Raw genomic sequence first — 21,960 nt, forward strand, 5'->3', positions numbered from 1 at the left:
CAGAACAGGAGGATTTTTCTGATTAAATTTCTATTTATTGCATTGGATTCCTGGCAAATGAAGCCTGCAGTCCGTAACTGACACTCCACTGAAAGCTGCTGGAGGACTTCACACCTTCTAGGCAGGGCAGTCTTGATTCACTTCCTTGTGCAAAAGCTTCTGTAGGACAACTTTTCCCCGTACTCCTTATTGGCATTAAATTTGATAGCGAAACTGCTTCCACCCTCTTTATATCAGTAATTGCATAAAGGTAGGTTAGAGCACATGGTTTTAATTTAGCCTTTAGTGGTTTTATTTGGCAGGCAAGAAAAAACTGTTGAGCGCTAACCTTGAATTAGAAGCTGACCTCTGAATTAGTCAGCCTTTTTCTTGTAAATGTGTTTTGTGGAGTATAAACATGAACCATCTATTTACATAACGTTAGTGACAGCCAAATGATTTCTTACAAGCATTAATGCTGGAAATCCCAAACACTCCTTCACTGCTGGAGAATGGTTTATAACTCATGAGAATAACCTCTGCACTGGTTAACTACAAAGAAAAAAAGGCCAATAGTTTGCCCCTGAATTGAGGATTTCTATAGTTTTTCACTAAGAAACCAAGAGATGGATTCACATGACATGCTGGTTGACAAAACCCCAGCCCCAACTGCCAGAAGCCTATGGTGCCATTGCACTCTGCATTTTATCCACCATTCCTGTTTCCTGGTCTGCTGTGAAGCCAAAGGCAACGAGGACCAAGAGATGATGGTTCTGCTGAAGCTGAGATGACCAGGTCCAGCAGGTCTGCTCCCCACCTCTGCTTTCCCCATTAGAAACCCAAAAAGAGGGGGCAGGTCTGACCAGAGGGACCCCACAAGCATCTCATGCTTGTTCGAAGCTCATGGTAACGTCCTCTGGGATTTCTGCTTTCCCTCATCCAACAAAAATTAAAGTCACTGAATGCCATTTAGAGGTGCCTGTTTCTTCAGTGGTTAGCTTTGTTATTTTTAAGTCTGAAATTTGATAAAACAGACATATTAAGCATGATGAAAAGCAAATCTGAAAAAAAAGATACAAAACACTTGAGTGGAATATTCCACAGGCCACAGAGATGATTAACAGTTTTTAAGAGGTGAAAAAGTATCTTTCTGAGCCTTGTTTCATTTTAGTTTATTTTTACCCACTTTAAAGAGAGGGCATTGTGTGGATGTCATCACTTTTTTTTCTTTTTTCTTTTTTTTTTTTATTATTGTTGAATAAACAGCAGAACATTCTTTCTTCTTTCGAAACTCTATTTCCAGAAGTTGTTTTTTTTTTTTTTTTCTTTTCCTTATTGCAATAAGAGTACATACTGTAGCAGAGCACTTCTACTTTGCTCCACATTTATTGGCATGCCCTGCCATAATGTGCCATAATAAGTCTCTAAATTAAGATGGTATTTTTCATGCTTTCAGCAACGGCAGCAAAGGACTCTGCTCTTTGCTGCGTGTTATTATCAACTCCACCATGACTGAATTCCAGCCTTGGGAACTGACTGTGATGAGACCTGGCTCTGATGGCAAGTTTCAGCCCCTGTTTCGTCTGGCTGTATTTGCCCTGCCTAACTCATGGCGGGATGCACAAAGACTCAGCTGAACAGAAGGGAAGCGCATGGCAAATTCAGCTATCAGCGTGCAGTTTGGGGCACCACACGATGAGAAGGACACAAAACAATTAGATAGTGTCCAAAGGAGGGCTGCAAAGATGGTGAAAGGTCTGGAGGGGAAGACGTGTGAGGAGCGGTTGAGGCCCCTTGGTTTGTTCAGCCCCGAGCAGAGCAGGCTGAGGGGAGGCCTCATGGCGGCCTGCAGCTCCCTCACGAGGGGAGCGGAGGGGCAGGCGCTGAGCTCTGCTCTCTGGGGACAGCGACAGGACCCGAGGGGACGGCATGGAGCTGGGACAGGGGAGGGTCAGGCTAGGGGGTAGGGAAAGGGTCTGCACCTAGAGGTGCTCGGGCACTGGGACAGGCTCCACAGGGCAGTGGGCACAGCACTGAGCCTGCCAGAGTTCACGAAGTGTTTGGACAGCGCTCTCAGACACATGGGCTGGTTTTTGGGTGGTCCTGTGTGGAGCCAGGGGTTGGACTTGGTGATCCTTGTGGATCCCTTCCAACCTGGGTTATTCTATGATTACATGGTTCTGTCTTCAAATTACGGGTTATGACTTGTTCCCAAACTAAAATAAAGTGACTTCTGTTTAACACAAAGAGTAAGAACTTTTCTCCGGGCAGAAGGTATGAGCCACAGCAGTGCCTCCAGTAGGTGGGAATAGGAAACAAAGCATCTGAAGACCTCTTCGATAACCTGGGACAGGCTCCTGGGACAGGCTCTGCCCAGGGAGGTGGTGGAGTCACCATCCCTGGTAGTCTTCAAAAGACGTTTAGATGTAGAGCTTAGGGATACGGTTTAGTGGGGACTGTTAGTGTTGGGTTGGAGGTTGGACTCGATGATCTTGAGGTCTCTTCCAACCTAGAAATTCTGTGATTCTGTGAACCACCAACAGGCCACCCTCCATGGCCCAGCACTGCTGTGCTAGCTCACACCTTCAGTGGGAGCACCAGCAAGCCTTTGGTGCTGGGAAGCAGTTGGAAGGCAGGCTGCAGAGAGCATGGGTGGTGTTTCTTTGCTCTTCACCAAACACTTGGTTCAGAGCGATTCCACTGCTGCTTCAGGCATCGTGGAGCCATTCTTCAAGGCTGGACACAAACATTGTCACTACCACTACTAAAACAAGGCAAACACCTTTCCCTGCCTTCGGAGGAGGAGGATGAATCCCAGCAGAGGACACGATTCATTCCTCCTATCATGGCAAATGGCCTGAGATGTCCATCAGTGTCCATGTACTTACTGTGAGCAACGACTCCTGCAGGTACATCCCCTGCCTCTCTAACAAGGCTGGGGCTGATGAAGCTTGTCCCTCCTTCCTTTGAAGGTCTTCACTGTGCAGCAGAAAAAAAAAAACAAAAAAAAACTATCCTATAAATAAACCAGCTCCCTCCAGGACCAGAAGCCAGTCTGAGTGGTCACAGGCATTCCCTATGCTCATTTGTATTCATTTTGTTCGTTTTGCTCACTGGGGTCAGATAGAATAGTGGCACTTCACAAATGGAAAAGCAATCCCTCCATCTCCTCCATCTCATTTTAGGATGACTTCCTGGCAATGTAGCACTGTGAGGTTGAGGCTCATGTCCTTCTGAGGCAGGAGAAATTTTCTGAGTTTTACCAAAGGCTGTAGAAGTTTTTTTGGCAGCCCTCTGAAATCTCCAGTTCTGGGCATGGGCACAGCTGATGGGAAATGAAGTATTGTTGGCTGTTTCTCTTCAGCTCTTGAGCTACACAAGGACGTTAGCAGGTTGCACACTCCTCTTCTGTTAGGAGAGCTCCTTCTCCAAAGGAAAAGGGTTGAGTGGAAATTTGAGCATGGTTAAAACACAGAGCACTTGGAAAAAAATACTGTGGCCTTTGCCTGGCCTAGGAAAAACATGTCTGTAAACAATATGCTTACCCTATATTTCAGGATAAATTACAGATCACTGAAAAAACAAACAAACAAACAAAAACTTTTCTAAGTAGTTAATGATATACACAAAGGATGGGAAAAGTCCTTGTCCTTTGTGCATGGCTTGCTTGGTGCCCCAAACTGAAGCTCTCTGCTTGCTCTGGCTTCCAGGGATAAGGTCCCTTGCACCCATTACATTCTTAGTTATTTGTTTATTTTGTATACAGGAGGAAAATGAGAAATCTTAACAGAAGTGTCTCGATCTCACTCACCAACGCCATCAGTCACGGGGCATTTTTGGTAGTGGGTCAGATTTTAAGCAGAGGAAGGTCCCTGTGGCAGCTCCTCCACCTGCACAATGAGTGGGACCATGACACGGTGGGGACCAGGTGAGCTGGAGCACTGCCGCCTCGCTGCTCCTCTGCAGCCCCCAGCAACCTCCCCAGCACACAGCTGCCACTGGGCTGCCCTTCACCTGCCTCGTGCCCCTCCAGGGCATGGAGCCTTGAATTACCTTCAGGCTCTGTGATGGGCAGAACCGACGGCAACTTTTGTACTCTCCTGTTGTCTCTAGAAACCTCTGATTGGGTTCCTCCTGGCGTAGTTTAACATGCTGACTGCCTGCCAAGTATTTTTTTTTAATCCTAAATGCCTTTCTGTTGCTAGGTGGAAATTTTTCGGCCTTTCAGATATAAAGTGGCTAATGGGATACATTTCATAATACATCGGCAAGTGCAGTATGCTATTATCACATCTCAGTGCCCTTTAAATATTATCAACCTGCACTGGAAGGATGAGGCAGTACATAAATTAGACACAATAAAGAAAGTAGGAGGAATTCTTTGTTCTTTGCTAATCACATTTTATAAGTTTAACAAGGTTTATTGCATTAGGTTAAAGCATGTTGGGTTTATGCAGGAACAAAGGGACATCCAACAGCAAATGTTAGGTGTCAGGACTGAGGAGGGATTCAGATGCCATAAACCTTATCCTGGTCTGATGCAGATCTCCCGTCACACTTCCACATCCACAAGCACATGGGAGCATGTGTTCCTCCATCCCTCCACCTGGAGAGATGTTGGTTCTTCTGTTCCTGCTGCTGCCTCCTCCAGCTCTGCAGTGACAGACAGGACAAAATGTCAACCCAGAGGAAAGCAAACGACTGGAGAAGAGGTCATGTGGAGAAAAGGGAAGAGAAAGACAGAAGAAGTAGAGGGAACTGGTGGACTGGGAACTATGAGATTTGAAAGAGATTTTTATGAGGGAACTTACAAGCATAATGCTATTTGCTTTGCATTGTGAGAAGGGGTTTCCTCTAATTGGAAATGTGAGGTGAACATATCTGACAAAATTCACCAAAGAAGAACATTATTGAAGGAAATTGAGTATTATTCAGCAAATCAGAGATTTCAGTACAAAACACCATCAAGGCCATGCATTCCTGCATGCTGCTGGAGTGGCCATTGCTAGCAGGCACTGCAGCTGCTGGCGGGTGGCAGATGCAAAATACTTGCAGGTTTTGTGCATGGCACTCAGTGGAGCAGGTCTGTCCCTGTGGCTGGCTTTCCTCCCTTCCATCAGTGCACATGTCTTTGAGGACATCCCAAAGTCGTGCAGACTTCTCCTTAAGGAGCTCATCTACAAGCTGTACACAGAGCCTGTGTGAAGGGGATGGGGCGGACACTGAGAGTAAACACCTTGGAACAGCCTAAATGCAAATCAAGGAGAAAAGCGATGATGCCATTCCAATCAATAAATGCAATTGCCATTTTTGCCTTTTAAGCTTCTGAGGAGCTTCTCAGAAGCCTTTGTGCTACTGACAGCCACTCTTGGCTGTTAGGTATGTAAACCACAAACCACATTTGCAGGTTCTCAGATTCTAGAATAAATAAGATTTATGTTCTTCTCAGCTGCTTTCAGGACACTGTGTGATGTGTGTCAGTGTCCCTTGCATTCCTGCAAAAAGCATGAGCCAGCACAGTACTGGGGTGCCCATACACAACCCCTGCTGCTATGTTTTACCACCCCGTGGACTGATAATTTCAATGCATGCGTGTGAGAAACTTGTGTCACGGTTTGTCTGCAAAACTGCATTTAAAACGTCAGGCAATTTTAGCTAAATGTAGTGAGACTTATTTATTCGGTAATAAGACATAAGTTTTTTTTTAGTATATTGAGCATTTTGAAGCTGTTAAAAAATAATAACAACTAGATCGCAATATTCTGAAAGTTATCTTACTGGTTCTGTTCTTACGCAATAGTTGGAAGTGAATTAGCAAAATACTTTGTGCTCTGGGTGGGTGTTATTGGCGCCTTTCAGCATGTTTAGTTTTTCTGGTAAAGAATTTTTGCTGTAATATAGGAGACCTTCTGGAGCCTGGCCATATCTCTGAGCTTAACTGGCAGTGCTAGCCTAGGTCATGAGACTCCTCTTGAGCACTTGTTCACTCTTCTTAAGGAGACACCAAGAGGTCTCTACAATTTTGGATCCTTCTGGCTGAAGGTAACATTTATTTATTGTAACTTATAATATGAAGAGATGAATAAATTCTGACTCAGGTTTTGATAAAAAATGTGTTTGGGTCTGGAAGAACTCTAGATTAAAATAAGAGTAGAATGAATAGTCTAAAAATGATGAATTGACAAAACTCGATGTTAGTAATGTGAAATAGGATGGGTCAGAAAAGACCTCTAGAGCTCATATTGACCAACTTCTTGCTCAGCACAGGACCAGTTCCTGCATTAGTTCAGGCTCCTCAGTGCCTTGTTCAAGTGAGTTTTGAATATCTCCAAAAATGGAAGTTTTGTTTTTACGCATTCTCTTATTCAAATCATTTCCAAAGAAACAATTCACTCAATGTTTAAAAAAATATATAAAAAATAAAATAAAAAAGGTTACCTGGTAGTGCAGGAATTTTGTTTGCAGTGGCAAAGTTTTGTTTTTCTTTGAAATTCCTTGACATATCTGAATAGCAAAGAGTAATAAAAGAAATCACCATTTATACTCCTGTAGAAATAAAAGCATAGAAAAAGTCAAATCCCATAATTATTTTTAACAGATAAAAATGAAGTTCTTGTGACACTCTTAACTGTGGAAAACGCATTTCTAGGTATGAATTTGAATATATGAAAAAATGTTTCATGCCAGTCACTGGAAAAAAAAAAAAAAAAAAAAAAGAACCAAATAAAAGTCCTCAAAATACATTACACATACTGATTACTTTCACAGCTTTATCATGTTTAATTTTACAAGTCCTTGGCAAAACTGAGTGCCTTTTGATGAACTCATATTGACTCAAAGCCTGCATCAGGAAGAGGGGGACCATGCAAAAGAGAGGTTTCTTTCCCCCAGATTTTAAAAAATTCTGCTAAAACTATTAAAAAATAATTGAAAAATCAGATTGAAATTTGAAGTTTGAAATTTGAAGGAAAAAAGAAAAAGAAGAAATCAGTTATCTCAGATCACTCTTAAATGTTATTTCAATCAAAAGAATCTAGGTTAGATTTTGCCAGCCATTTTGTTGGCATTTATTTAAGATCTACAACTGCTAACTTCCCCCTGAGCCTCCTCTTCTCCAGGCTGAACAGCCCCAGCTCTCTCAGCCTCTCCTCACAGGAGAGGTGCTCCAGGCCCTTCATCATCTTGGTGGCCTTCCATAAGACTCTTTCCAGTACATCCAAGTCTCTCTTGTGCTGGGGGCCACGGGACACAGTCACGGTCTCAAAACTCTTGCTCTCACATTTCTCCTTACTCTTTCCTGCCCACCCTTGGCTGTTACAACACTCCTCTTTTATCCCATAGAAAATGTAACGTAAAGGGGAGTTTTGCATCAAGTATCTCCTACAATTATCTCCTGTATCAAGTGCACTGCCCACACACATTTGGAAAGACAGATAAGTAGAACAACTGTCCAGAGTATCTCGTGACAATTTACATTCACAGTTATTACCAAAAAAACAACCATCCAACCAACCAACCAACCAACCAATCAAACAAACAAACAAACAAAAAACAGCTAACTTGTGTTTAACCTCTAAAAAAACAAAATGACACAGTTCAACCACTTTTCCCCACAGCTTTCCTATACAAGTCCAAAACCCATCCTACTGAAAAACCTCCGAGGAATAGGCCTTGAACTGAAGATGCATCCAAAACATTTAAAGTCTAAAAAGAGAGAAACGAGGCACAGGACCAGGGCCATCCCATGTAAGAACCAAACCTCAGCGCTGGGCCAAATCCACGATTGCTATGAGTTGTCCCAGCTCCGCTAGCAGTTTCAGCAGGGCAGTTTTCACAAACTGAGCACCGTGGTCATCAGCACTCTGATTTGGGGTCTGCAAACAAAAACAGAGAGGCAGGCTGGGGACCAGGTCCTTCCACTGCCACCCTCAGAGGCAGGGCTGGCAGCAGGGCAGGGAGGGCCCGCATGCCCACCACTGGTGGCAGAAGCAACAAACTAGGTTTTTTGTGTGTGTTCGTGCGTTGCATAATTCAGGATCCAAACTTAATCCAAACTATTTGGACGGCGTCCCGCCCCGTGCTTGCTCGGTGGAGCAGGAGACGTGTGCCAAGAGCGGCACCGAGCAGCTGTGGAGCCCGCCATGGTCTGGCTCCCAGGCTCCAGGCCCTGCACCTGCACGGGGGCACAATCCAGAGCCTGTGCAAGTCAAAGGGACCCTGTTTTTTTCAGTCGGCTCTGGAGGCAGCTGAGGTTTGCCTTGGTGAAAGCAAAGCAGGGAATGGCTTTCAGCCCGTGTGCCGGTTCCAGGGCTGCCGCGTTTGTCCAGGGCTTTGGCAGCGCCTTGTGCTGCAGCTCCCTGCCCGCCCTGCCTGCCTCTCCCACCACAACTCCCCAGGTCTTTCTTTTCCTGTAGCGTTTTCTTCCATTGACCACTGGGAAGCATTTGGCAAATAACTGCTCTTTCAGAGACGGGAGCTCAGCTAACCCACCCCTAGCAGCGAGGTGGGTGTGCATACAACCTCCATACACAACTGTGGATGTTTGTTTGCCTTTCAGAGCTGCTCACAACCCAAGATTTCGTTTTAGCTGCTGTAACGTGCTTGCTCATTAGCAACAATTACCAGTCGTTGTTCCATTTGGATTGCTCTTGCTAATTAGCTTCACTCCGACAGTCTGTAAGGCCCATAAACCTAACCCCAAAAGGAGTATCTGCCCACAGCGAACAGAATAGAATATGAATAATCAGTTTAATAATTGTAATTGACTTAGCTTCTCAACACCAGCACATCTATCGATACGCTGCCCCTGTGGGACAGTCCTGCTCTGCTCCGGGTCGCCCTCGCGAGAGGATCGAGCCCTCCTGGATGTGTTTCCAAACCTGCAAACACCGTGCTGGTCTTACACAACTTCCACGAGCCTCCATTCTCATTCTTGTGGTTTAGTGTGGGCATCCAGCTCTTCTTTTTCTTATTTTCTTTTCTCTAACACTCTCTCTTCCCTCTGTCCCCTCTCAATAGGAAGGTACCAACGATGGAGGCAACATTAGTTCCTAGGAAAGCCAAAGACATTCAGAAACGTAAAGGAGTCAGCTCTGCAGCCTGCTTCACACAGACCCAAGCACCTTTGCTCCCCTTGCTGAGCTGAATATTTGGGAGGCAAACTTCGGCTGGAAGCCACTTCTTAGCAACTTGCTGGGTCTTATCTGATAGCCCCCAGCAACAGCCCCTCTCAGACAGGGCTGCTCCAACAAACAGGGCAATACCACTCCCAGGCTGGGGTTGCTTCATGTCTGGCTGGCTCGAGGCATAGCCAGGGGCTCTGACTCTGCTCCTACCTGTTTGTTAAGGCTGAATCTGGGGCTCTCCTGCAAATTCCCTTTTCCACCACACATGCAGAAGAACTCCTCTTCTGCTCACCAGGCTGAGCAATCCATAGTGTATTGCTCTGGCTACCAAGTAGCTTTCTGTATTCATTTTAAAGATGTTTTTCCAGGCTATAAGGAAAAAAATATATTAAAACAAAACCTGATTGCACACATCTGCAGCCTCCCCTCACCGGGAGCTGTGGTTAGAGCTGGCACTGCGGGCGGGAGCGCCAGCAGCTCCCAGGAGTGGGGGCGAAGCCGTTTGGCACCGCCGAGCTGTGCCCAGCCCGGTGCTTCCCGCTTCTCCCTGCTTGACCCTCCGCTGCCTCCACCACTTGCCTCGGGGGCTGCTCGTGCTCCTGAGCCAAAGAAAACAAAATAAATTTCAGCACAGCAGCAGCCAGGACCTCCCTGTGTCCTCCTGCAGAGAGGTTCCCCTGCTTTTCCCCCTGCAGCTGCTCAGGCACCTTTCCTGAAGAAAGGGAAGAGGGAAGATGTATAGTTGGTACTAATATTTCCTCGTCTCATCTGGAAATAGATGCAATGTAAAGATCAAGCCGGCAGCACGTGATTCTATGACTGTCTAATGCTGGTTTTTCTTTCTCCTCAGTGTTTTCCCCGATTGATTCACTCCCTGTTAATAGCAAAAGCCGCCTCTGACACCAGGCTTCACCTGTGTGACTTTTTGTCTTTTACTTGAATGTCATCCTCCTTTTATTACGGCCACTCTCGACGTGTCCCATTCGTCCTGCCTGGCCTCCAAACCACCTCCGTATCCACCACGCGTCACAGCCGTGTGCTGGCACATTTCATCAGCACGGTGCTCACGTGGGCCAGGAGCATGCCATTAATGGAAATGTTAAATCAAAATTGCTCCCAAACCTATTCAAAAAACACTGCCATGTAGCTTCTAGCCTGGCATTTCCACCCTCCATGCTCGTTGTCTCCTCTTCTTTGCAACCAGGCGATCCCTCCGCTCACCTATTTTGTCTCCAGCAACATCGGTAGTTTCACACTTGACGTCATACCAAATACATTAAAGTAGCCCAGATAAAGGAAATCTGGCAGATATCAACTGTCTGGAAAAATAATTGTGTTATCAAAGAGAGCCATCGAGTCAGTCTGGCACGATGTACCTCTGGTTGCATTTTATCCCATTTTTTGATGTGCCTTTGCATTTTTAATGAACCTGCCAGGCATGTTCCAAAGCCTTGCATACCGGTGAGGTCAGAGCTACAAGGACTGCAGCTGGATGGATTATTTTTTAACCCCACACAAGCAAACGTGTTGTAAAAGATGTCCCGCCATCACATGGTCCCTCACATCTACCAAAACGGTTGCTGTTGGATGTGCCACCTTTGACTCTGGTCTTTCCAGAGTCTCTTCCCTCCCCAGGAGCAATGCAGCCGTGCTGGGAGTGCTGCTTCCCCCATGGTAGCAGTTCCATTTCCATATCCTTGTTCCCATTAACCAGCCTGCTTTTGCCCCTAGGATTTGTCTTCCAAAAATGAGAGCAGAGGTAAAATACTCCTTTGATTTTAGGCCATGCCTAGATTATCTTTAATCTCATTTACTGCACAGCAGCCTGACTCTGCTTTTCTCTTACATTCGTGTTTGAAGCTTTCCCCGTTTTCTTTGGAATACTTTGCAAGTTCCAGCTCAGGTTTACTTTTGACTGTCCCCACTGTAAACCTGCATTTCTTGGCCTCTGAATGATTGCTTTATTTGCTGATCAGGCCCTCTCTCCCACCCCTGTGCCTTGCAGCGGGCAGGAAGGGTGCTCCAGGTCCTCCTGGCTGCCCCGTGCTCCAGCCCGCACCTTCTCCACCCAAGCCACCTTTGCTGGCCAGCATCACCTCACTTCATCAGTTTGTCTGTTGGAAAACTGTCTCAGATGCATACCTGTTTGTTTTTATTTCCCCATTTGCTTCAAGCAGTGAGATCTACTCAGTTCAAAGCTCTTTGCTGTGACTAGATCAACAGTAACTTAATTGCACATCAAAACAGCACCATCTTGTACTCGTTCGCTGATGAAGACGCTTGCTGGTTGTCACATCCAAGAAGATCTCGGTCCTACCACTCCTTGCATGAAGCATCAGCAAATAATGCAGTCTGCCCAGTTTGCCAAAGCACGGAATGAAGATATGAATATTTACCAAAAGAGCTTTTATCTCAGCCAAAAACATCAAGTGGCAGCAAAAGGAAGAAAGACAAAGCACGTTTCTGCCCCCTCCGCTTTGTTCCTGCCGAATTTCTAAGCCCGTATGTGAGCAGCAGCAATGCAAGAGCTTCTCAGCAAAATGTTGCCAGAAACTTTTAGGCTGGGCAACGCAGGGCAGCCAGGGTGGTGTGCAGTTAGTTATCGTCCCGATGTGCCCTAAACATCAGCAGAAAATGTTTCTCACGGCCTGGAGGCCAGGAGCGGGCTACGTCCAAGCGATGTCAGAAGAGATTTCCCTTGACTGATCTTGTCTGTGCTCATACCCTCCGAGCAAGGGGTCTGCCCTGGCCTGGACAGGGCTGGGATTTGCCTCAGGAGTGCGTCTCTCAAGATCTGTTCCTCGTTTTATCTAACCTCATCAATCCGCTGGATGTGTCAGCTTAGCAGCTAATGAAAAATAACTTCCCCACCCAAGAGCAGGTGCACCACGAGTGCTATTGTGAAGGAGAACCCATAGGGATTTTTTGTTTGTTTGTTCCTTTGTTTTCCCATTTGATTACACGAAAATATCTTCTCACAGCAACAGCAGTTGCTTGGTGCCTGAAGTGGGGAGCTGGGCTTTTAGGGTGGCTGCTGGCAGCTCAGACCATCTCCATGCAGTCTCTGAAGGAAAGCCCCTCCTCTGCAGTTTTGAGATCAAGCCACATGTCAGAGGACCATATGGCAATTCCAGCCCAAAGGAGCCGTGGATGCACCCTGAAAATGGCTGAGGGACGTAGAAGCTTTGGGGTCAGCCCATGCACGGGGTCAGCAAGGCCTATAGGATGCTATAGGACAGCAGTCAAACAAAATGTGTAAGAGGTTGTTGTTGTGCTGGACCCTGGCCTGAGCAGAGGAACCTTAGAGGACCCAAATCCACGTCTCATGTTCCACATTCGGTGGCTGGGTGTGAAACAGCACCCACATTGTGAAATACCTTGGGACGTCTGCGTAGCTCCAAACACATCAGCGTTGCCTCCTGGTTGTATCAAGTCACGCTGATATTGCTTGAGCACGTGCCTGGCTGAAACAACGGCAGCGAAAACAAAGGGACGGGGCCAGGGCTTGTCTGTGCACTACTTTATCTTCCTGCCTTTCCAGTGCACCCATGGCAGCGCTGTCTGGGTGAGAGGTCTCTTTACAAAACAGGAAGACCGTGGGCTGGTCGGCTTCTCTGACAAGCTATAAATTACGTGGGCCTTCCCTGGCTGCCAGCCTGAGCTGTTGGCTAGGTCAGGGAGGCATTAATGGAGGGTGCTGGCGTGGCCAGCGGTAGGGCAATGCCTGTTATTGCATTAGGAGGGAGTAGCTGGGACCTGAGACCCAGAGGGAAAAAGGAGTACCGGGAAACGGAGCCCCAAAGGCATCGATAGCACGCAAACATGGCCAACGTATAAATAACCCGACCTCTTTGTTCCGGTGAAATGGCACAAGAATTAAGACCCTGATTCAGGAAGAAACTTAAAATGCATGACTACACTTGGCAGGGCTGAGCAGACCTATTGACACCCGCGGGGCCCGAAGGCGTTTCAGTGTCGCGACCCTCTGTGCTCACCTGGGGCAGCAGCTGCTGGAGGCATCCCGTGGCCAGAGCCGCCCCAAGGTCGATTACTGAAGGCAAATGAGGGAAAGCATCCCATTTTTTAGTGGGTCTTGTCAAGAATACCCAGGGTTCAGTCAAGTACTTTCTCAGCTAAGAAGCTCAGGAAAATCAGTAATCTGATAATAGTTAGCAACTTGAAAACAAAACGCTGACATGTGAAGTCAAAATATTAGGAAGGTGTTAGAACATAACCTTGACAAATGCAGCCCAGAAATGTGATAGTAAAAGAAAAGCAAAATAAAAGAGAAAAAAAAAAAAAAAAAAGAGATGAGCCAGCAGCAGGGTAGTTCACCTCCAGGTTAGCTTCCCTCTGCACATGTATCAACTCTCACGTTGGCAAAAACCCACCCAAAGTTGTGCTTGTTCAAAGGAAAAGGCTTACCACCAGCCTCTAGAGGCTCGATAGCCTCCAGCCTTGGCAGCGCTGGCAAAGTCGAGCTTCCTGTGAAGAAGAAAATGCTTTGACGGTTGCCTCGGGTGTGGAGTAGCACCGTGTATAAATTGTTTTGTTTTTCTTTCTAGCTCTTTGTGATGGAGACTTACAAGAATTTTGTCTGAAAATTATTTGTAAATATAAATAGACCATAAACCTTTCCTAACTTTTCCTTTTCATCCTTGTGGTAAAGAGACAAATATATATATATATATATATATACTTTCCTCGTGCAGAAGGTGCATGAGGAAAAGGACACTCTCCTTTGTCCTGGGAGTACCTAGAAGTGAGGAGCTCTCCGAGCCTTTCATCTGCACTGTGTTTTCAGGCAGCCAGGGACACCAAGGATGAGTAAAGAAGCACGCAACCCCTTATCCCAGTCCGCAGCACCCTTCCACGACATCGCTGCTCCTCCCCATGCCTCACATGTATACATAGCCCCTACAGCAAGCACTTTAAAAAGTCTGGAAGCAAAACCCAAGTTTGTGTTATAATTTTTCCTATGCAGCTTAGCCGTTGGCTACCACAGAGCAACTAAGAGCTATCAGAGATAGCCAGGGTCTTCTGGTTGCTTTCTCCAAGCTCCCAGGACCATTTTGGCTCAACTCCTGGATAGCTCTCAGCCTCGCCCTGTCACAGAGTATTATAGGGCAGGAATTTTAGAGCCAACTATTCCGCAGTCACACGTGGTGTGCGCCCTGTGTTTGTATTGTTTCTTGCTGGGAGCCACGAGGTTAAAGCCATACCACCCGCCTGTTCCTCATGCTCCTCCGTGCGCATCACCCTGGTGTCCCAAGGAGGCGTGAGTCTGCAGAAGAAGCCAAGAGGCAAAGTTCATCTTTTTGTTCGGAGGTAGAAGAGAGCCTGGCCTGGCTATTTTTGGTCCATGACTCAGGGCACAACCATGTTAGAAATAAATAAAATGAAGAAGGGGAACATTTTTGGGCTCACATTTAACACTTGTACTCCAACAACACTTCACGTTATGCAAACCATACTCATCGGTATGGTAGTTATTTTGACTCATCCGTTTAACAATCGTTTTATTTTAATCAATATTTGTTTAACTTACCGGCTAGACAAAAGCTGCTTAATTTCTTCATCTGATTTAATTGATGTTCCCTGACAGAATGAAGCTGGACTGGATAAGACAGTACAAACCCTACCGGTCTTCATCTTAGGGTTGCATCTCTTCCGACGAGTTGTATGACCACCGCATCGTATCACTTACACACCACGGGTGAGCCGAGACAGTACGTGCCTGTGTACCTCGGGACACGAAGCCAAGAGACACAACGAAACAGCAAGTGTTGACACAATAATTAGCATATTGATTCCCATTGCAAATCAACTCCTGATAGGTTGTGAAACACTTCGCAGTTTCAGGGGGCTTCAGAGGAGCCTGTAGTGTCTTGTAGGCACCATGAGAATTAAATACATGTCTTTGGTTGTAATATTAAGGTATAATTCTTAGTGAATGATCATAGAAAGAGACATGAACATTGAGCAGATAAAAATACATACCTGATATTCCCCTCCTGTCCAAACAAGCACCATAAATTGTATTCCTGAGGGACTTTTCAGGCTGTAGGTATTTCAGGCCTTCTTGGAAGAACTTTTTGCTTTTTCTTTGAAGGAAATAGTCTCTACCCTGTGTCACCTCAGCCCCGTGCCAAGGGAGAAAAGTGGTTGCAGGCTGAAGGACTGAATCATGAAGTTTAACCTTAGCCCAGTGCTCCATTTGTCTGGAAAGAAAAGTTCATTCTAGCAAACCCAAAATAGCCTGGCTTTCAGAGGAACTCATTTTTCAAACTCCATCACAACAAGCGCAGAGGAAAAAATGAGGTCTCACATTTACACACGGAGGAGTCGCAAAGAAACTCCGGTCCTGAAGTCAACACGTGGAAAAGTTTAAGTGAAGCAATGCCACAGCTGTAACTTGCCGCACGGATCAGTTCATAGCCAGCTCTCACTGCCAGCCTGTGAAATGCTGAAGCGTCAAGGGTTGTGCTGGCCCTCTAGTCCAAAAACAACTGGTATTAGCAGAGGGTGGGATAATTTTATGACCATTAACAACATGAACAACCCCGTCAGCCAAGACGAAATGCTGCCAGACCTTGTGCCACAGAACCACCTCTGCAAGAGGGAAAATGCTTGCAAGCATATTCAAACACTTCAGATAAGTTCTTTTGGGAGGGACAGAGACAAAAGGCCATAGAAAGACCCAAAACCCTTCTGAGGAGCTCCAGGGAGCAGGAGACAATTGAAGAAATTTCATCTTCTGCAAAGGCATTCGGGTCAGCTCAGGATTTGTTTAAGCTTGGTTGTCTGTGGAAACAAGCTGAATAAGGTCAGACACAGCCTGTACAGAAGCTCTTGAAAGTGTTGGCTGGTTTCAGTCAAGCATGACAGGAAGGGAGAACCTCTCTGATCGCCCCGTGCCCGTGTGTTTTCACGAAAATGCTCCTTTTGCATGGGGAGAGAAGAGAGGTCTTCCTGATGCATCACAGGGTTTCCTACAAGTGATGCTATTATTTGGGAAAGGCCTCGAGTACAATCCTATGGGGGTTGGACAAAAAAAACACCCAAAGCCCAAAAGGCTGCATGGCAAGACTTATGATAAGAATTTGCACTTTTCCTGCCTGTGAATGTAATTCATGCAGTTAGCACTTTATCAGAACTAATTTAACACATTTTTTTTTCATATACACTAAAGGCAAGTGAGTTCAAGTAGGTTTCTGTAGCATAAAGGACATCTTTTAACCCAACTCTTGCTCTGGTTCACCCCACTCCCACCTAGTGCTATTCAATGGCTTAAAGCATGACATAAAAATACATACCTGTCCCCATGGGTTGACTCTCCTTGCTATAGCAGCCCCTATCAGCATTCGGCAGCCCTATTAATGCAGTCCCCCGCAATCAGCAAGACAAAGTCGCGCTCCGCACATCTCTGATCCATCTCTTCCTGATATCACAGCCCATTTCTGGATGCAGAACAAAGAGCAGGAGCTTTTCTCATGCCAGCAGCTTGCTCTGTTACAACCACTCTGCATCCTCGGGTCCCCAGCTCTCTGATACCCTGCAGCAGACCCCTGTGCTGCCTTTCCTACATGAAGCTGAGCTGCCCTGGGGCACGGCTGCTGGCACCCCTGGTACTGCCACACCATGCCCCCTGCATGTGGCAAGCCCTGAGCCCGTGCCCTGTTTCAGGCACGCATGTTTAGGAGAAGATTTGCCTGGATAAATGTTACACGTGCCATGCTGCTAAGTACAAACTGCTCTGAAGAGATAGCGTAGATTTGCCTTAATCTTGTAGTCCGGAGATATGGTGGAATAACGTGCTGGCAAACCATGACTTGGCATCTGCCAGGATTTTTGTATTAAAAAACCTGTGGATACACACTCCTATGGAGCCTGCTGCAAGAAGAAAAGCTTCAGGAGTTAAACTGCTGGGTGACTGGGAGCTGGACATCCTCGCTGGGCACCACATTTGACTTCCAGACAAAGGAGACCTGGATTCCAGCAGATACCTCTCCATTAGTTTTTAATACGGTTATGCTTGCCATTTCCCAATCCTCATTACAGATACTGACAATCCCTTTACTTACTGCTTTCCTCTGTTTCTTTTGCATTCATGGGTTGCTGTACTTGCTCTAAGATTCGCAAGAAATTACAAAATAATACAAACGTGTTTTCAAAACTGCATCTCCCTTTGTCCCCACTGCTCTGAGGAGCAGAGAAGCATGGGACAAGGCTGTCCTTGACCAGCTACTACCCTTGACTGCAGCCAACAGGCTGAGAAACAGAGTCAGCGAAAACAGATGGAGGAAGGATATTGCAAAACACCGGTGAAATCCTCCCCCTTGGGATTTTGGGTTTTAGGAGCTGGGCAGATGGTGGGGCAGGAGAGGAGGAGAGTGTGCCGACCTCTCCACTTCTGCTCTACATGAGGGCAGGCTTGCCTGGAGAAAGCCTGTGTTGTGCAAATGCCTCTCGGGCAGAGTTTACACCGAGTGTGAGAGGTTACGGGCAGTTTTCGGGGCACTCATGTAAAGTGTAGGCTGCTCTGCTTCTGCTCTGCTTGGCAAAGCCCTGGTGGGGTTTGCTCAGGTGTTGCCTTTGCCAAAGCCACAGTCAGGGACGGGACGGGGAGGGAAGAGCAAAACTTGGCTGCAGGGAGAGCAGGCAAACAGCAAAGCACGTAGGACCTGGGGGAGGAAGGGCAGGCAGCGAGAGGCTGGATTGAGCCTACCTGAGTGCTCCCCAACACCTCTGCAGTGGCAGGGGACCTGTGGCACCTCTGCAAAACCATGGCACCCATGGCATCTCTGCAATGTCAGGGTACCCACAGCATCTCTGCAATGTTGGGGTGCTCAGCTGAGCTCAGGAGCAATCCCTGGGTGCCCACAACCCTCATCCATTCTTGGGGGCCTCCAGCCCGTGAAAGTCCCGCTGCCATTCCTCCAGGTCCCCCGGGCAGCCTCAGCAGCCCCATCCATCACTGCTCCTTCTGGTGGCCTGCTGGGGACAGGAGGCAGGCAGGGAGGTGTCAGCAGGAGTCCCCAGGGGCTGGGTTTTTCCCCTGAGGGCTGGTGGTGCTCCGTTGCAAGGCAGAGAGGTCAGGTAGGGAGACAAAATCTCCGTGTACAGCTTCTGTTGCAAGACAGAAACTGTGCAAGGCATGCTTGCTGGCTATGAAAAATTATCCGGGGAGAAGGTTTCTCTCTTGTGAAATGTAACTCCTGATAGTCCTGCGGGAACAACCCTCACCCTCGCTAGTGCTGCCACTGTGCAGATTTCCATTTCTGTCCTTGATTTTCTTACAGACTTTTAGAAGCATCTCCAAGCCACTCTCAAGCAGTGCTATCCTGGATAAAATGCACAGATTCAGTTAGAGGAAAAGAAACCCCTAAACCCAACCCCAACTCACAGCATTGATGCAAATGTTCAGGGCTTTGTTGGACTTTATCATATACAATTTTCCTCATCTAGAGGCAATTTTCATACTCGCAGTCTTTATATATGTGTTATTATTCTTTAACGTACTGTTCAGAGGCGTTATTGACACATGAAATTGTGAGACTTAGCAGATCTTCCTTTTAAGTATTTAATCCCCACATGCACAAAAGCAGAGACGTTAATGCTTGCCCGGCCATTTCACTTCTCTATTTCCAACATCGCTCCCCAATGCCTGCAGAATTACTGCAGATAAGAAAGAATAATTCCTCAGTTAAATAAATGCACCCACACTTTTTGTAAGAAAGGAGGAAAAATCAGGTATTTTCATATAGTCTGTAAGAAATTTTACCAGTGCTAAATTTGGACCAGTGTCCTATAGCTGGAAAGCATTTATTTGAGAACTGGTTCCCTTGTTGTAGACAAGTTGAATCCGAAAGCAATCTCTGAACATGAAGCCCCCCACCCACAGTTCTTTACACAACTGCAGGTTGAGTGGTGTAGCTTGCAGAACAAGTCTGTGTGGAGACATTTAGGTACAAATTTAGGTAGCCACAGGCCCTCGGTGCCCTCTGCATGAAACTGATCTGTTTCCTGCTGCCCGTTCGCAAACATCTCGTTAGGACAATTAGTGGCGACAAGCAGAACTGGGAGGGCTGACGTGCTCCCCTTTCAAAACTGCTGGCTGGGATTTATAGGAACCACCATTTCAGTCACACGAGCCCACAAAAAGCCACGTTTGCTTGCGGTGAATGCAGTTTTACTGGGCAAAAGGAACAAAACCCTGCAGCCAGCCAACTTATTGGTCTTTTATTGTTGTTTTCAGGGAGTGACCTAAGCGTGACTGGGGAACAGGCTCTTCAGAAGCCGCGCGCGTCACAGATTGCACAAGGCGTGGAAAGCACGACAGTGTCATCACCACACCTCTATTTTTTTAAAGGCACTTCCTTCTTCTTGTAGGTTGGGTCCAGTTATTCACCTGGCCCTGTATGAGGAAGCAGTGAATCCTTCTCCTCCTTTAAAGCACGCAACGAAATTTTGCTCAGGGATTTTCCACCAGATCAATATTTTCTCAGTAAAATGTGACACCTTTTTTTTGCATCTTGATGAAGCTGATGAAGCAGCACAGCCTCCCAAATTCCTCTGAGGCCAGACTTAAGGGGATCACAGCATCACAGGATGGCTGAGGTGGGCAGGGACCTCTGGAGGCCACCTGCTCCAACCCCTGCTCAAGCAGGGACACCCAGAGCTGCTTGCCCAGGACCACGTCCAGGGGACTTTTGAGGATCTCCAAGGAGGAGACCCCACAGCCTCTGTGGACAACCTGTGCCTATGCTCTGTCACCCGCTCAGCACAGAAGAGCTGCCTGGTGCTCAGAGGGAATCTCCTGTGTCCCAGTTTGTGCCCATTGCCTGTTTGCTTTCGTTATTTGCTCTGGTTTTTCTCCCAGGACCTGAGCCACAACCCTTCAAAATACCAGGGCAAGTGCGAGGCAGAAAAAGACCAACTTATTGTGGTTTGGAAGAAACTACTCTAGCTTAAGGAGTACGTAAGGGAAGTTGTAGACAAAACAGCAACAACGCTAAGACCCCTTTTCCAAGACTTTTTTCCAAGTGCGTGCTCTGGGCAGGGCAGCCAGATAGGATCTGCGGCACCATAAATCAATTCACTGCAAAGCAAGAAGAGAAATGGATTGTGAAACGGACTGTAAAATAAACATCTAATGTAAACATTGAAAATGTGGTGGTTTGTTTTTTCTGTCTGGGAGCCCAAGTCCAGTCCAAGTTACTGGCTGGCTGTGCTGCTTCTTTCCCCAGCCCTGGGCTTTCTGATAAGCAATTGCTCACCAAGAGTCGCCTCTCCTGCTCCACCATGCCTTCCCCATCCCAGCCCTGTCCCTTTGGTCGGTGGGGCCTTCCCACTCAGAGTGTCTTCTGATCCAGCCCATCAGACCCTTCCCCATGAAGAAGAAACCTACAGGGCAGGGGATCTTCTCTGAGCCTCCAGTCTCACCAGAAAGAGGAGTGAATGACTTCTGTTTGTGGCAAGACGTGTCTGGAGAATGAATCAGGACAACGTGCAGCTTCTCTGGGGGCAAAGGGAGACACTAGAAAGCAGGAGGAAACCAAACACACCCAGGCTGCTCAGCAGGCAGCTGGGTCATGTCAATACCTCTCTGGGGTCCGGGGCAAACCCTGGCTCGTGTGTCAACAAACTGGGACAACATTGCTCAATGCCTGCTATGCTCAGCCCAGGGGAAGAGATAACGATTTGCTACTGTACATAGAGACCTCTGCCTCAGGTAGGAAAGGGCAGAAGACTCTTCACTTTTTTTTTTTTTTTTTTTTTTTTTTTTTTTTGGTTTGTTTCTAAAGCTGTTTTAACTCTCTGAGAGAAGTCACAGAGCATAAGGTTAGACGGGACCTCAGGAACCAGCGTATCTCCAGTTCTGAGGCAAGACCAAGGAAAATCAAGGCAAATGGTTGTCTCCCAAAAACACTCTTAATGAAGAAGAGTCCACACCTCTAGGAAAGGTGTCAATTACCCTCCTAGCTAGAACATAAGCTACATTTGCTGCAAATGAAACACAGGTTTATGTCCTTTCCTTAGTGGGCAGGAAGGGTTTTTCCAGTCATCTACTAAATAAAGGGAAGCTTGTGGCCCCTCTCAACCTGTTCTAACATACAACTGGCCTTTTCTCATAGGTCCCCATCCTCTCTGTCTCCACTCATTCTCTCTACATTTCTCCAGAGTTTCTCCAGTGCCCAAGGCTACTACAACACCTCAGCAGTAGCTTGGGCAATTTCTAGCTCATTTGTGCCCACAACACCTAAAATGTGGATGTTAGTGCCCCACATGGCATAAACGTAACTGATTTCTCCTTCCTTAGCATGGCGCTGTACACTTTTGTCTACAACATTTCATCTTGTTGATTTTTTCTCCGTTCCTCGAGGCCACTTCGAGCTTGCTGAGGGAAGGATTCAGGGAAGCCTTGCAGCATGGTGTCTCCTGCAGCCTTTGTGAGTGTCTATCCTACCCCATCCAGCCCAAGCCACCACTGAAAATTGCTGAAGAGAAGTGGGATAGGGACAGAGGTCCCCTGAAATGCCTGTGATTCAAGGAGGGAGATACTCATCACTCCTCTGCGAGACCGTGTGTGTGTGATGAGTGTGCACCCACCCTGGGGAGTGCTTCTCCGAAAATGTAGAACAAAGCCTTCTCCCAGGGTTTACGTGGGGATATCTGGCAGCACCCCATGTTCTGCATGTAGGGCCTGCTTAGGGTGTGCAGCACATGTCCTGAGGCTGCTGGGCCAGCAGACAGAGGCTGTGGCCAGCTTTCAGGTTTCCAGGCCCCCACGGCCATGGGAATGCAGCTGGGTGGAGGAGGCCTCATGGGGACACGTGTGGCAGGAGATTAGGCC

General features: G+C 47.0%; 1 long non-coding RNA gene across 2 annotated transcripts; it reads right to left on the reverse strand.

Annotated features, from left to right (window-relative positions):
* Positions 1–4,282: 4,282 nt before the first annotated feature.
* Positions 4,283–9,373, reverse strand: LOC119716651 (uncharacterized). Of its 2 annotated transcripts, none has more exons than XR_005265027.2 (3): positions 7,739–9,373; positions 6,418–6,525; positions 4,283–4,632 (listed from the first exon to the last, which is right to left on the reverse strand). It is a non-coding gene; the product is annotated as an uncharacterized lncRNA (long non-coding RNA). The 2 variants fall into 2 exon arrangements; XR_011808438.1 differs by having other exon boundaries at positions 6,418–6,483; positions 7,739–9,370.
* Positions 9,374–21,960: the final 12,587 nt, after the last annotated feature.

This window comes from Anas platyrhynchos, chromosome 3 (genome assembly GCF_047663525.1).
Source record: "Anas platyrhynchos isolate ZD024472 breed Pekin duck chromosome 3, IASCAAS_PekinDuck_T2T, whole genome shotgun sequence".
Lineage (NCBI taxonomy): Eukaryota > Metazoa > Chordata > Aves > Anseriformes > Anatidae > Anas > Anas platyrhynchos.